Source organism: Struthio camelus, chromosome 12 (assembly GCF_040807025.1).
Source record: "Struthio camelus isolate bStrCam1 chromosome 12, bStrCam1.hap1, whole genome shotgun sequence".
Taxonomy (NCBI): domain Eukaryota; kingdom Metazoa; phylum Chordata; class Aves; order Struthioniformes; family Struthionidae; genus Struthio; species Struthio camelus.
The window spans coordinates 3,260,453-3,278,068 of record NC_090953.1 but is presented as its reverse complement, the minus strand read 5'-3'; the positions used below and the strand labels follow the sequence as shown (position 1 = coordinate 3,278,068).

Genomic DNA, 17,616 nt, shown 5'->3' with positions numbered 1-17,616 from the left:
AAGGCTCAGATATTGTGATTTTAAAGCTGTCTCTTCTGTAAATCTTTCTTTCAGCTTTAAAATGTTTATCTCAAGTTAGATGCTGTGTATATTAGAGGTCAAAACTTAGAAAAAATACTCTTTTCCCTCGCTGAAATCAAGGTCACTTATGGGTCTAACTAGAAATAAACACATATTTTAAGTACTTTCCTATAAACCCACAAATTGTAAAGCATCACAGAATATCCATCCCAGCACAGTTACCTCATTCACACTCCTGTTTTAGTCGCTTAGATTGGATCTTTCTCAGAACTTCTATGGACTAATCTGGGAGTGACTCAATATTCTCCACTTTGGAATGTTATACTCCTAAGACTGTGAACATTGCTGAAGAAGACAAAAATCACCAACTCACATTCCTCTCTGATTTTCCTTAATTACCCTTCTTTCTCTGAGCTCACCTCAGTGAAATTTTCAAAATTTCCCCCCATGTAAATAAGATTCATTAAATCCATTTCTTCTATCTTTGTTTCAAGATTAAAAAAAAAAAAAACTCTCAAGGGACATCCTCTCTGAAGTCTCATCTCAGTCTCAGATTTTCATACCAGGAGGAAATCTAGCCTGCTATACCATATCCACATTGCTTTGGCTATTCTTTTGTTCACAAAGAAATTTCTAGGTGGTTTCTCGTGCCAAAAGAAAAAAGAAAAAAAAAGAAAAAAGAAAAAAAAGAAAAAAGAAAAAAAAGAAAAAAAAAGAAAAAAAAAGAAAAAAGAAAAAAAAAGAAAAAAAAAAAAAGAAAAAAAGAAAAATAAAAAAAAGAAAAAAAAGAAAAAAAAAAGAAGAAAAAAGAAAAAAAAGAAAAAAGAAAAAAAAAGAAAAAAAAGAAAAAAAAAGAAAAAAAGAAAAAAAAGAAAAAAAAGAAAAAATAAAAAAAAGAAAAAAAAGAAAAAAAAAGAAAAAAAAGAAAAAAGAAGAAAAAAGAAAAAAAAGAAAAAAGAAAAAAAAGAAAAAAGAAAAAAAAGAAAAAAGAAAAAAAAGAAAAAAGAAAAAAAAAGAAAAAAGAAAAAAAGAAAAAAGAAAAAGAAAAGAAAAAAGAAAAAGAAAAGAAAAAAAAGAAAAAAGAAAAGAAAAAAAAAGAAAAAAGAACAATGATATTTCTTTGACAGACTGGAAACCAGCAGAGGGAAGGATGAGCAATGCCTGCTAGCTAGAGAGGTGGATAAAACAGGAGCTTTTGCCAGCTCTACAGAATGTGGTACGTTTGCCCCAGGAAAAAAAGATGCTTAGAAACAACGTAGTGGAATCTTTGTTGTGCAATGAACTAAATGAAGATCTGACATTGAATGACATTCCATCGAGAGCAGGACAAGTGAAGGACTGATTTAACGAGGCAACTCCTACTCAGCCTTCCTAGGAAGTACCAAACATCTTACAGCGGTTATGGTCAGAGGATGCATCTGTCTCTTATTTAGAATCACTTAAGTCCATCAACTGAACATATTTCAGAGAGTGTTGTTCTGAGCTATGTGTGTACAGCACTAGTGTTGCATTCTTCATGTACCTTCACCTACAAACATTAGGAGATGTTTGAGGGCTTTCTCTGCAAAAAGAGTAACCTGGTGTGGTGTTCAAGACACACTGTTAGAAAATGCTATTCATATTAAATTAATGAAAAAATATATATATATACAGTAAAGACTGGTATCTACCAATTAATAACTTCCAAAAAGCAGATTTTGGTAGCAGCAAAGAACAAGATCATCATTTTCAAGATCACACCACAGCTTTGTGATACACGTTTTAGAAACATTCTCACTTTGATCTGAAATTATTTAATGAGGTCATCAAGGGCAAACTTACATTTGTAACTATACTGCATGAGAAAAGTACACTTCAAAAATCATCCATGCCTGTCTACAAAAGATATGCAGATTTTAAAGAGATGTCACAAACCTAGCATAATTTTGCTCTACCCTAGAACTAAAACATTCAATTTTCTATTGTTTTTGCAGCTGATTTCACAAGATTCACAATTCAAGTAAGCCCTGAACTTCTGTATTCAATGTGCATCTTCTGGTATTATTTTACTGTTTCTGTAAAGCATGAACGAAAATTGTTTTAATTTCCATTTGCTAGAAACTGAAGTAAAAAAAAACCCAAAACACACACACACCACCTTCCCCCAGACTTCAACTCCTTCAGTCTGCTTAGATAAAGGAGAAAAATTTTTGACCTGCTTTTCACAAGAGGAAATAATTTCACCTATATCTTTATCAACCGCAATTTACCACAAAAATTAACAATTTGGTATCCAATTCTAACTTGTCCCCAGCAAGGAAACAACTATAGCTGATCCTAACTGCTAGGAGCTGAGTTTGTAACACACTGCAAATGAAATAAATTGGAGGAAAAATGTTGCCTTGGATCTCCTGGAATTGGTGCTGATGATCTAGACATTTAACATTTTATGCCTGCAGAAATTAATTTCAATAAGGCAAATGGTTATGAAGCTTCTCAAGTAATATAAAGAAATTTTTTTTTACTGGGATAAGCAAAAATATTTTACAAGCTACAAAAGTTCATCACATTACTTTTAAACCCTCACTTTTTTCTTTTTTTTGAGTGAAACTTGTAATAATACAGATCGCTCACGGCAGAAGTAACTGAATGGAATAACTCTCAAAAAATCCTGCTAACAGTCATACCATATTAGAAAAAGAAAATATTACCTTCCTTACAAAAAGAGCAATTCTATTCATTATTTGCATTTGTTCACCCCAGAAGGGGAATAGCATTAAGAATGTCTGGGGTAAATCACAGCTATTGCAGCAAATTAAGACAATGCCTACAAATGAATTTCCCCTAGCTTTACGCTTCACATACTAAATTTAGTTTATATTGATGCTTCACAACACAGGAACAGCATAGAAGCATGGTGACAGAGGTAAATGAAGCCAGATATTTATGTCAAATTTATTTCTGCTCTGATTCCAGTTAAAATCAAGAGTTTCACGACTAATGTATTTGGCTCAATGTTTATACATGCAATTGATGGAGGCCCAGAACAAATCAGCATGCATCTCACGAGTAAAACATTAAAATAAGGTGCAAATACATTTGCATAAGCTGATCTGTGTTTGCAAGTGAAGTTACTTATTTTCTTTGGTGTTCATAAAATCCAAAAAAATTATCACATCCAGCTAGCATCTCTAAAGAGTAAAAATCACAAATGGCTTGTTTCTAAAGATACTACTGCCATTCACAATCTCATGTTTAAGATACCCACAAATTCATTTCATTCTTATGCTGAAACAGCACCACTAGAAAAGGAGAAGGTTGCTGGGACCTTTAAAACGGTCAGAAAAATATTGATTTCACCAGTTCTGAGTGCAAAGCTCCACAGTTTATGAGAAGAATACGAAAGAGAGTTTAATGTGGTTTACTTGTATTTCCTTATGGGAATGGTGATCAGGACGGGTTTGGATTGTGATAGATGTTTAACATTACTTACTAATTTCAATACTTAAAATAAAACCTTAGAAGATGATTACTCATTGTCAGTCCCACGTTTTGCTGACAGAATATTAACTATGTCTTAGTGTAATATGCTTACTTCAGGGTGAACCTGGTCACAGTCAAATAACATATAAATTGTAAGACACATTAATAGACTGATAGCTGTTTTAATTATATGTCCTGTCAGTGAAAGAAAGATTCATTAGGAAAGTGAACGTGCAGATTTCTGAACAAATTTTACACCATCAATATTATCATTGTTTGCATTTAATTAATTATGTTAGTTTTGCTGGCTATGTAGGATAATAAAAGAATACAAATGTTTACATTAATGTCCATTAATTAAATTAAACATAATAAAATAAAATAAAAATTTAAATGAAAAGCGAACGTGCAGATTAATAATTGACAATTGACAAAAAATAATAGCAGTTATAATACCTGCAAAAACACTTGCTTCCCTTTAGTTCTTACGAAAGTTACAAATCCTTCCCTGTTGCTCCAAACAGAGCAAGAAAACCCTGTCCTAGTAAGTAATAAAGTCTAAAAATGGTTGCTGGTATGGATGTTGGTGAAAATTAGCACACTTTTTTTTTTTTTTTAAAACATACAAGTGTTGAGTACAAAATATAGATGAACAGAGTTTTGACTGGATCAAGCAGCTGCAATTAACCCCTCTAGTCATTCCTTACATTGTATGATTGGAATTAGTTCAAAGTAGTTAATTTATAGCTTTTGCTGTAACTATAATTAGCTTTCTTATAGTATTCTTCAATAATTTCTTTCTGTCGACACCCAAGACACGTTCCTCCCAAATAAATGGCCTGATACTCAACTGTAATATACGTAAAGAGTTGGCACAAAATGCATATCCTATTTCCATAATTAATAAGCAATGTGAAGTAAAAATATATCAGTAAATATATATATTCTATATCAGATTGCCTAACAGCAACTAAAACCACTGCTATTTTTGTTTTCTAGTTTGTTATGTCCACTATAAGGCTTTCCAAACTAATTAATATGCTCCATATTCCTTTTCATTCCATTTTTGTATCTCCAATTTTATTGTTCTTTTTCTACATCTTGTGAGAATGGTACTTCCCAGTACTTTGGGACTTCCCAGTTTTACTGCAAGGTCCCATGCGGTATTTATAACTTTATAAAGTTTCTTTTATGTTTGCTTTTCTTTGATTCGGCTATGTGCTTAGAAAAAGATGCACGAGTTCATGCTAACCCTACATTTACCATTACCTCTTTCTATACTGAATGCTGACCCAAAATTCTAAGAGAAGAGACTGATGCTCCATTTGCTGTTACCTGTTACTGATGCTGTATTTGCTGATATATCTATATAGATATACACCTGTCATGAAAGTTTTTTGCCAGCAACATGGCAAAATATTGGCCTTTCTTTAACTAAATAAAAGAAATACCTACTTAATAAAAAAAGCAAAAGCAAAAAAAAAGATGGAAAAAAATATAGCTTCTTTTTATATACATAAATTTGAAAAATATATCTCAGGTGCCATAAACATTTCTCCCTAGACTTCCATGCTTACAGACCTGAGAACGGTCCTTCTAATTGCATTCTTGCGTTGTCCTTCATGTAATTTTCCCAAAGATTTCTCTCACATGATGGAGAATTTCATATGAATTAGTTCTTAATGATGACTAGAACAGCATAATTTAAAAATATCCTGAGGTTTCAGGTGATGATTCAAGGACAATTCACTGTAAATTGTCACTGAAAAGTATGTTCTTAGTTTCAAAACTTACAGGAGACATAAACTGTGTAAATTCTATGTGCTCATCTTGTCACTCACAGTTGTACTGTAATATCTAAATAATGATTTGTTTCCTAAAAACATGAGGGCCAATACGGCCAGCAAGTACACCCATGGATGATTTGGCTTGTACATTTTAAAGGACTTGAAAATATGCTTTTCCATGATCTGACAACAGACTCATACATGCACATCTGCTACAGAAATGTATTTTTTATATTCAAGCTGAAGCTTTGAGAACACCAAGAGGTGTATTTTCTTCTTGATGTACTGATGCATTAAAAGGAATTATGCATATAAACTTGGCCGCAGCAAGAAGAGACTGTATGTCTTATACCAGGCTAGATTTGATTATTCAGATAAAGCTCATAATAAAATGAAAGCTGCATCAGGAAAAAAAGAATGTAACTACAAAGAATAGCAAGATCCTCAGTAATGAAATGTTTCCACCTGCAATCTTACACCAAAAGCAATTTGAATGGTCAATAAACTGCAGCTGTAACTAGTCCATAAATAGAGCAGATGCATTAATGCTCACTTTTGTTTGCTTCACTCTAGTCCTGGCTTACAGGCACTTCAATCATCCGAGTGAAAGAACAAGCATACTAGCATTGAGGAGACTCTTATCTCATCTGATCACTTAAGCCGCCACACAGTGAAAGGAGCTGGACATTCATGTGTTACAAAACAAATTAAAATATTGGTCCCTTGACACTATTTAAACACTGCCGACAGTGGGTGCACGTAGCAAGGAGAAATTTGGAGGAAAGTCATATCAAAGTTGAGAAAGGAAGAGAGAAATAGCACAAGAAGACAGCATAAAGTAGGGGAACAGCGTACAGGAAGGAGGAAGGGTTTGCTCTAGACAACGACTGAAGTGTAATACTTTCATTACAAATACTATGTAAGTTACCAGACCTGTTGTTAAAAACGTAGAGCAGGACCTGCTAAAGCTGGAGTCATATTATTGGACAAAGGATTGGGAGGTAAGCTTATGTCTTCTCACAATGGTAAAATACTTTTAACATGCCTTAATTTCACTGAAGTATCCTTACTTTTTTTATCCTAAATGTTACTTCACCATTGCTGTGTACCACTGAAGAAGTCAGTGAAGCAGTAAAATCAAAGTAGACCAAGACAACTTCTAACTTCCAAAGAACCCTGTAATTTCCTGGGAGCACGGGGACACAAGGTGCTATTGCCCTTGAAGGAGAAAGGTACTAAAATATGACAAGAAGGTCCTTGGTGAGATCTTCACACTATTTGGAAACACAAACGATACAGAGCTTTCTTGGACACACTTCCATTAATAGATTTGGAAATTAAGACAAAAAGCAGGCTAAAATACAGGCTAAAAATAGGAACACTCAAAATGCTTTTCAAGCTTCTTCAAGGAAGTGAATTAAGAGAGGTACTCTCTGCGTTCCATATGAAAATGGCTGTATATTTGGAGACAAAGTCACAGTACGTTCTTTTACTAGTGGCCCAAAATATGGCCCCTGTATGAAGCACAAAATGCCCTCCAGGTGTGGCACATATAGGGGTGGATATTTCTAGCAATTTCTAACTTACCATCTATTCAGTTTAGAAAAGATGTTGCATTTAGTTTGAAGCTGACCGGAAAATCTTATCAAGTTATCTCCTAGTCAGATAGGGAATACAGCAGCTAAATTGAATCATGGGATGAGTTGCCTGCTCCCTCATAGCAGTGACTTAAATTTACTAAAGTTAATGGTGTCTCTGTTGAATTACACCAGCTTTTTAGCTCCAGAATGACATACTGGTATAAACTAAAATGTTATCAACATATTATCAGTAATCTCCTTTTAGTGGCTGCAAGGTCTGAAAGGAAGACTATTGTTTTAGAAGTAGTCCAGTAAACCAAGGGGTTGATGCACTCTCAAGAAGGAAGAGGCAGCTCAAAGTAATCAAAAGGCCCGAAATCCCCCTGGATTCCTTGCTGCTCCTGGATGTAGAAATAAAAGGCAGTCACCAGAAATGATCGCTTTTTTCTCCGAATGATCCGAAATCTGTGATGATTCTTCCTAGACAGCGTCACAGTACTCTAAGCCATATCCTTGCCATTTCCCAGCCTGACTATTTCTTCTGACTCAATCATTGCCATAAACTAAAGAGAATCAAGGACTAGGAATCAGAAAGTCTCCACACTTGGAATTTCACTTTCTGGAAATAACACTGAGCTCCTGTCAGCTAGAAGCATGATGAGCAAAGTCTATTCATCTACGCTGTCCATTATCGGCAAGCACAGGTTTTCCCTAATATTAACCCTGATGCTAACAGCCTTCACAGGATTCCACAAGGACTCAACCAGGCTACTGCAGAGATCTGCCATATATGGATATGCGTACCCCAGTCTTGGCACTACGTTAGTCTTGCCTAAAACAATGCCTCCAGCTACCATGTCAGTGCAATTCTTTAAGAAGTAAATTTGGAAGTAATAACAAATGGTAATCAATTGCCTTCAATAAATGGCTCTGGCCTGAGTATAAACCAGTTTGATTATGTAACAAAATAAAAACACCCTCCTAGTCTATAGGTTACCGAATTCATTAAGTTGGGCTGAAAAAAAAAAAACCTGATAAATCAACAAATGAGTTCTTTACTGTCATGCACTCTCTCCTCTTCCTCACAAACAGTATGTCGCTCAGCCTAAGGCTTTAGCTGATTTGCACATACAGACAGACAAAAGCAAGCTAAGAATACCCAACTTTCCCTCCTTCTGCTGCAAGCCAGCAGGACAGCAACACCAGAACCTACTGCCTTGTACCTTCCAAAGAGAAGAGAGGCAGAAAGATGCTTCTTCCCTTTGCTTATATTCCACAATGAAAAAGGTTGCAGGAGGGAACTGATAAAAAGGAGAAAGCCTAATTGCTACCCACAAAGTAACTGATTATTGTTGCAGGTATTTGAAGAGCAGACGAATCAAAGAGGGAATGGGGACTGGGTTTTGTGTACCTAAGATGGAAACTGAGAAAGTTCTATTGACTAAATCAACAGGCATGTTGTTACAAAGAATATTTATACATACGGTACCACCTAATTCACACACAGCTTAGACTTCCTCACCAGCCACCTCAAGGTCTTACTGCTCTCTCTAATCCACAAAGTACTCTGACACACTAACCTGCCCAGGTGATGCCATTGAATTTTGCCAAGCCCAGCCCAGTGACTTGCAGCAGTGTTGACTGCTACAGAGTGCCTCACAGATACAGCCCCACTTTCCCATCTGCCACTACATTAGCTTCAATGTGAGCATCTGCTAGCCAAAAAAATGCTGCAGAAGAGAACTTCTGAGAACTCCTGATCTATTTTCCTGCTGTTTTCACCCATATAATCCCAGTAAAATCAATAAGCTTATTCAAGCTTATTTAGAACAGAATTCGACTCAATCATTTTCTTTTCTATTGAACACGTTTTGTTATATCTGATCATAATAAATCAACACAACGCGATGTCAATTAGCTGATCTTAATCAGAAATGTACTAAATACCTATTTGACATCTGCATACGTTGTTAGGTTCCTTCCTGCTCTGAACGTACAATCTAATTAGATGAGTAATAAATGTTGTGTCAAATTTATCAATGGTGTAAAACCTCTGACTTCAGTGAATTTACATCCTTGATTCGTGTTGTTCACAGATGGCTTATTATGGCTAACAGTGTTTACCTATGTATCCAAAAATAATAATAATAATCTTTTCATTTACATTGATTTGTCCAATTTGCCAGGAGGAAAATACAATTAACCACAACTAAGAGGAAAAATTCAAAGTTGACTGATGAGATGTTGTTTTAAGACATTCAGTTCAATTAAGCTAAAAAGCATTCTCTCATTGTTGCAACAGTGCTTCCAAAATAATGCCTGCATTGCAACAGAAGTAATGTAAAAAACCAACCAAAAGTTTCAGGAATGATTTTCCATATACTACAGTTTCCTTTATTTTGCAGTCATTACGCCAACATAAATGTGTTAAAATAGTTTCCTTGGTGCAATAATGAAAATAATAATAATTCCTTAATTATAATGTGAATTTTCTCAAAAGCATTTTTTTAAACAGCATTTAGAAACTTGGGTCTTAGCTGCTGAAGTCAGTTTGAAAGTCATGCTAGTAAAAAGGGAATCCAGCTCCAGTTTAAGGTGGCTGGTCCACAAGATTACACACAATACCAAAGCTAGTCTTCTGACTTAGCCACTAGAGAAGCCTTTCCTTCTCTGCACAAGCTGTAAAAAAAGCCCGCAGAAACTAAATAGGAGACTATTCAGGGAAGTATTGATATATGCTTGCCACTACTGGACTGAGGTCAGAAAAACAGACTAGAAGAATTTTTGATCTGACCCAATATGGCCTGGTTAGGTGTTACATTCTTTGTGAATTACCTCTTCTCTATCTCTCCTGGTGTCAAGTTATGCGCTAAAACGTTTGAAAAACTGTGCTTATCTTTCTAAAATGTGAATCCAAAATGCACTAACTGAACAATTCTTTTGACCTGAATTGGCTTGAAATGAGGCCCAATAAACTGTTCTACTTTCAAAACCATAATAGAGAATAGAATTGACTAGTCCCAAAGTTTATTACACAGCCACTGGACACAAATGCATTCAATATAATCAAGTTGCTACTTCTCATATTTTAATTATAGAAGAAGTATTGTAAAAGTCAGACTTTCATTAAAAACAGGCAGTTTAACAAGACCTAATAATAAAATTTTTATCAATAGGAATATTCAGAATTAACTTCCTGTGTACAAATGAGATTTTAAATAGCAGGTTCATTTCTCTGGTGATCTAATTTAAGGCTTGGTATCAAATAATGTTTCAAACACATAAAAAGGCTCCTATGGTAAATTTTTATCCCCAACGTTTTCCAGCCGGTCTCTAATAAGTATTCCTAATTGTACTTGTTAAAAAGCGGATTTATGAATCTCAGTTAGACCAGTTTAACTTATCCTACAGCAATTTTCAGTATCAACAAAGACCATTTCAAGATAGAAAAAAGTTTATGCGAGTGACAGAGTAATTATGAAAATATAAAAGAAAATGCTTTTTATACAACTTAATTCTCAGTAACTCTATTTCAATAATCCAAACCAGAATCTACAGCCTGTAATAACCATTTTGGGAACTTTGTTCATTCCACAAGTTAGAAGGTACGTTTATTACTAGGATATTCAGCTTTTTTTGCATGTCCTAGTGAGAACATAAAGATTTACATCACTCTCAGTGAATCTATTGTAATTTTCTTTTCAGACCTAATACCCTGATTCAGAAAAGTATTAAAATACAAGCTCAATTCTAAGCACACAGCAAAGACCTCAGTCAATGTAAATTTTACTGAAACTCATGCAAGGCAGCTTCAGCAGAGCTGCTAAGTGCATGTTTAGCAAACTTTGAGGTCACTTAATCTCCAGTGGGTGATCTGTTTGGCTGAACAATGTCTAGTGTTTTGAAAGAAAAGTTAAAATTGCAAAACAACGGGTTCCCTCCCATTCTGCCTTAATATAAGTGTTTTATATAAGATTTTCTGTCACCTTATTGACAAGCCTATTCTTAAATATCACCTCAACTGCAGGACTTAGAAGAGGGCTTTGCAGTTAGGATGCAGATATTAAACAGCATCAGCCACCTCTTTGTACATGAGTGTTACTTGTCACTCACAGAAACTTACTTAGACTTAGTAAACATGACTCTGCCTGCAGTGCCAAGTTTATGAAAAAGCAAAACTTCCACTGCTTAAGTAAAAAGGAGAAAAATATTATGTGACGTACTGTTTTAGACTTCCCATATATGAGAAGAAACTTCTGCTACAAGCACATTTTTTCACTATAGCATCTCCTACAACTTTCACAGATGGCCAGTTAGTGGCTACTCCTTGGAGGTCGCCATATGCTTTATACTTGGTGAGTCACGCCTCTGATTAATGTTCAGATCTCTGATAAATGTCTGTAAGACCAGAGTTGGGAGACAGAGATCCTTATGCAGCAGACATGGTAAAAGAGGCTCTTCTGCCATAGCAAATTCAGAAGATCATAGTCAGCCATGTAAAAGACATGAATGTTTTCCTTATACATCACTTCTTTTGCCAAGAAAATGGACCAGGCTGACTTCTACTTCTGCCAGTTTCTGTTCGCTGTTAGGCTGAATATAGACACAGGAATGCTATTTTTACAACATTATATTCATTATATTACAACATTGTGCGTTGCTGCAGCCAGACACTTTGGCTTGAATACTTGACTTCCGATATGTGTTAAGCAATGCACGATAAAATTTCATGCAAAAGAAAACAAAAATTCTGGAGTGCATGCAAAGCTTTGCTCTGGGTACAGGATAGTTAAAACATGCCTACTGTCCACTCGACATTTTCCTTAAAAGCTGCTCTGAAAAAAAAAAAAAAAATCAAATTTCTCCCCAGAAGTACTATGATTGAAAGTAGCAACTTAAAAACAACAATGTTTTTATGGGCTCCTGCGAAGAGGATTCTCCAGTGCTCAGTAGGATGAATCCAGCCTTCTCAAGAATACTGATCCCATTATTCAGTTCTCGTAATTAAAATGTTTTCTAAATGATTGTTCCTCAGCAGGAGGAAATTGATTAATTTTAATGCATTATTTTAGCATGGAACAACTTTTTTTCCCCCTTCTCCTCTTGCTCCTACCATTTGCAAATGAATTATTTAGACTTGAAGATTTGTCTACTGTATTTGACGTGACGCTTTAGGGAACAAGTAGAGAATCCCAAAGACTGCCTCATCATTTGCATGTTCCATTTTATTTCTATTTAAATATCGATTAGCTGGGCACGTATCTTGAGGAAGTGGCTTGACTAAGGGAACACAGAACTAAATGCAACTGTAACGGAAATTACATTTTTAGAAATGCTTATCGGATTTTCACTATACGCTTCTTTTGAAAACAATAGTTTTTTGGTTTGGAAATTGGAATACAGAATTTTATTTATTTAAAGTACCTTTGAATAACAGAGAGTTCAATTTTCAAATGTAGTGCCACTTTAGAAACACAGACCCTCATTTAGGGCCTAGTTCTAAGTCCTTTAAAACACACCCATTGATTTCAGCTGGCTTTGAGTTGCTCACATCAGTACTACAGAATAAGCAGATATTTGGACAGCTAACCTCAAGCACTGGTTTTCAAAATTAGATCCTTTTACATCTTTATGAAAACAATGCATATATCTTATAATTCTATTCCAGCAAGCAATATTTCAAATATTGAAAACTATTTTGTGTTTGTGTTCATCATTTGCAGTAGTTTATACCTGTGCAGAATCAATGCTGCCACAGATGACCTAACATTTAATAGATTCTTGAAATGATGTTTCTGCTGCTCCCAACAATTTTTTTATTTTTTTATACTGACTTTTCCTTGATTAGAAATTATAGTAAGGAAAGTCCAAGATGATTGTATCAAACAACAAAAGTTTGCTTACACATCCAGTTCTGTTTTCAAGCAGACTTAGATACATGAGAAAACTAATATATAATCTGACCTAGGAGGAAACTATTATCATCCAATTGCACAAAATATAGCAATAAACAGGAACAGAACTAATTGGCTTTTGACTTATTAGCAACTGACAGCAGTCAGCTTCATAAAATTAAAAGAGAAATGAACAGAGCTAGACTGATCTATAGCTAATACACGACTAAATCATCTAGGGATGAATACAGTACTACCAAGGACTTTGAACAGTATCTTGGAGTACTCTGCAAATCTGTTAAGATTAAAAATACAGATATATAAGAAGCACTAGTATTCCCAGAAAACATAAGGCACTGATATTACAGGGAATCTTTGACAAAGCCAAGAATAGGCTTTATGCCTCCTGGTTTGTAATGCTTTTTTCCTGACACTAGATTTATCCAACAAGCAACAGTCACTGTTATGTTTATTACTTAACACCTAATTTAACAGTGCTCAAAGGTCCCAAGCAAAACAAAGGTCTACATATAGACACTCACAGAAACTATCTTTGCCCTAAAAAAACTTACCATCCTACATATCTCTGATGAAAGTCTAATCTTCAAAAGAAGACAGACTGCAGTGCAGTTGAATATCCTGACCACTAGCACTTTCCATCTTTGTGGACTTAATACAAGTTCAGATTTGAAAATCAGCGCTGGCAGAGGATGAAAATAAAATAAACGTGATATCCCTCCTACTGCAAAGTTATGAATGTATATTACAATACACTAGTGAGCAACCTAGAGACCACCACATATTTTTGGCATATACTATATAGATTTAAGAGACTTACTAACAAATAAAAAGGATGCAAAAGTACGAAGACCACCGTATCCTATTTCAAAACAGTTCCTAATATTAGTTTTAGCTAGATAAGTAGAATTGTTTGTCCATGATGAACTCCTACATAATGAATGACGAGCTATCAAGCTAATGCAAGAACATACTGATTTGTGTTAAATTTATGTCTTCTTTTTCTTCTTATTTTGCATGACAGGCAGCACACAACACAAGACTTTCTCTTTTAATTTGTACACAGGTGTCCAAAAAGTTAGCTGAAATGAAAAAAAGTATCTGACTAATAGCTGAGTTTCTAGTAGGAAATGCAAACACTCAGGCACTGCTTGCTCTTTGAGTGGATCACATTGTCTCCATTGGGATCAGACCTGCTCATAAGATCTTTCTCAGTACGGCTTAACAATTTACCTGAAATGACAAATCTTTTTTCAACTGCATTCTTCTTACACTGCTAAGCAGAACAACTCATAAGAGCAGATGCATTAACCTTCATACACAAGGAGTTGAGCTTGTAATTTACAGTGTAGCTTCCCAACTGTGACATTTTTGCACATACTGACTTATGCGATTTCTCCTCCAGAACTCTAATGCAAGAGTGCAAAAAAAAAGTTAGTATTAATCTTTTTGGTTTTTGCATGCAGTGTAACAAAGAAGCGGCATGCAAGCACATCAGAATATTCAAAATATATTTTATTTATATTTTTAAATATAAAAGATAACCTTCATGTAAAAAGACGCAGTGTTCCTAAATGGACTCACTAAAGTAAATCCAGTGCTAACAAATCTATAATATTGTCTCTTGACAATAGCACAAAAACAAAAGCAGTGACAAGAAATTTGTTTAATTATGTCTTTTAATGAATTCGATGTTCATGAAAGAACATTGGGCAGATTTATTCACCTTTCAGTGACAGTTGTCAAGTATTTAATTCATCTCAGGTTGTTTTTTAAGATTATATCCTCAGCTTTTGAAATTCCGTAAAGGCCTAAAGATACTTCTTTGTAAACAATTACTGTCCTTTCAGAAGTATTATGACCTCCTTTTGCAGACCTTCCTCTTCCAGGATTAAGCCCAATTATTTTCAGTATCTTCCTAACTCCTTCTAGTTTTGCTATTTGGCACTTCTCTTTACTGCTGTCACCAGTCCAGTCCCAAACACCCACTATTCCAAACACCAGTGAGGTGTATGTTGAACACCAGATCCTCAAGAAAAGCACCAGGAAAGCTGCCACTGAAAGGCTGCTCAGGGGTTCACTGCTGAGGCCAGACAAGGGCAAGCTCGGAAAAGGCCAGGCCAGGGTCATGGTTCACACGCACGGTATGTTAAGTTTACAACAGTGGCCACACTGAGGCCATGTTCCATCACGAAGTGGAAAAGTAGCACTTCGGCACCAGTCCTTCGCCTTCTTGGGTGCTGCTTCAAGGCACAGTACAGCAGGACAGATCAGGCCCTAACAATATTTACATATCCCTTCAAAGAAATACAGGGTGTTGTATTACCGCAATTTACTCCACAACACCACTTTTGCAAGCTCAGAATACATATCTGCCTCTATCTTTGGTATATTCTCTGCATTTGTAGGCTGTGTATGAAAGTCAGAGATTATTTCATTCTAGAGTACTTATGCAAACATAAGAACAGAAGCTCCGAGCCCATATTCTGCTTGCAGTGCTCATTATTTTAACCAGGGCCAAGAATAAACCAAACAAGATGTAGAATAGTATTTTCTATAGGCTGATGCTTTCTGAACAATATACTGACACCCTGCCCTTCCTTCCTTCTTGCTGTATCCCAGAGTCTACCAGCACAGATTTAGCTGCAAAAGTCCTGCAGAAGTACTTTTTTGGACTGTTAGAAGCTCAGAATAGAGCTTCTATTGTGTCTTCTACTACTGAATGCCTGCATAAGAACGAACGAACCTAAGCTTGGTCTTCTCTATTACACAGAGAACCCACACTCTTGAATTGGCCTCTGGTGAATAGTCTATCAAGCTGCCCTTCAAGTGGCAAACTTTATCCTTAGACAAAAGCCTAAAAGAATGCTAGGGAGGATAAGACAAAAGAAAGACCTGCTGAGCAGTAAGTCAGCAGGAAAAAAAGCTGCTAAAAACAAAATGAGGAGAATCCCTGGATTATCTAGAAAAAAATTGGCTTTAAACGCTGGATGTTAATCATCACAGCAGCATCCTGCTGCTGCTTCTCTCTCTCTCTGTCAGGCAGAAGGGTTTTGCACACTACGCACAGATCTGTTCCTTACTTTCCCATTCTCATTTAACTCAGCAGTTTCTGGGTAAGCCTTTTATCTGCTGCTGAATCTAATTTAGTTGTCTCTCTCTTTCTCTCCTCTTGTTTGTTTTCCTAATTGTGGTTCTCTCTCTTGCTCTTTTGTATATATAAAAGTGACTTTCTCTATCATTCCTACCCACGCACCTCTGCCTGACAGGCTATTTTCCATTGCCTTCCTTGTTTAACATTGCTTGCCCCTTATTAAGTAGTTCCCCCATATTTTTCCTTTTATACGGCAGAGCAAAAGGAACAGCTATGTTTCCAGGCTGCACCCAGATCATCCACAAACAACCCCACAGACATATTTTGAGAAATAAATTTCACTTACGCGTTTATCAGTCACAGTGATAAAATATAAATGCAAAAGATTAAGAAAAATAAAACTTTTCAAAATTCCTGTGGATTGGAATGGACATAACACCTGCCTCAACTGCTAAAACGGCCCACTGAGTTCTTTCCGTTTGTTAACGGATACTTTGCTACCTTCTGAACATAAACAGCAGATGGTATTTTGTCACTGGACAGACCTCGGTTTACATCAGTCACAATTCCTGCTCTAAAGAGTTTATAGTCCAGTGCTAGGTAACAGGCAGCTGAATCCTCTCTACAGCAGACAGTACCATGAAAAGGACTCTCCTTCCATCTGCAGTATACAAATCTGTCTGTATATTTGACCACCAATATTTAGTATAAATGCATATTTTGTAAACATAATTTACCACCTTTGTGATTCCTGTGAGACTTACACCCAGTAGCCCTCACTGCAGATACTGCATTTAATCAATCCTCAATTACTATGCAAATATATCCTATAGGCTACTGAGGTCTTTTCTTTCAAACACTTAATACATTATTAATGACAGCTATAATGGCACCAAAGACTCCAAACCAAAAGAACCTCTCACTATTATTTATACATACCCTCACTAAAGAAGTTCGGTTTGTTGGACTACTTATTATTCAAGATTTTTGTAGTCTTCTGGAAAAGTAATTATTAGTAGTTCTAATCAGTGGCTGCAGTTACTTGACTTCTCTCCTCAAAACAATAATCTATATAACTAAGTAGAATGACATTTCACTGTCCTAACACTGCATGGTATACCTAGGGTTACATCCAAAAATCCTCATTCAGGGAAATCTTACAGTAACTTCAAGCTATTACTTAAAAGAGTGAAAACATCACTCTATACTGTATACAAGATGTATATGCATGCGTAACTGCCCTGCTTTAACACTATAAGGTTGTCAGAACCCATCTTGCTTAGACTGAAGCTCAGCGTTAAAAACAACAGTTTTCAAAACCGTTCATTTATAAGACAATATTTAGACTTCTTACCAGCCCCTCCCCCTTTTGTTTAATACAATCAAAGTGAAAACTAGTTATTATTATGAAGGGCTGAGATTCACATCCCCAGACTTGAGCAATCCAGAAGTTAGGTGCCTGGCTCAGTCTGGTCTGCTAGTCTGACCTTTATTGGGGGAAGGGGTGGGGGGGCGGATTATATCCGGCAGGCAATGCATCCCAAAAACATGCCTGCATCTGGAAAACCAAACCTCCAAATCTCAGTTAATCTCTTTGCGAAGAAATATTGGTTTAAAATCCATTTTTCTCTTAGAGTTTTCAGTGCATGACTATTCACACGGTGCTTTGTAGAAGGCAATGCATAATAATACTAAGAAGTAAATTTTCTGATACTTGAATTGTATCTATAAAATAATGGATTGGCCCTGTTTCGTTGATA

The 17,616-nt window shown here is 35.7% G+C and overlaps 1 protein-coding gene across 13 annotated transcripts in view; it reads right to left on the bottom strand.

Moving 5' to 3' along the window:
• The window catches only part of MEGF11 (multiple EGF like domains 11), a 279,056-nt gene that overhangs the window by 255,301 nt on the left and 6,139 nt on the right, over positions 1 to 17,616 (bottom strand). The gene's annotated exons all lie outside the window — the stretch shown is intronic.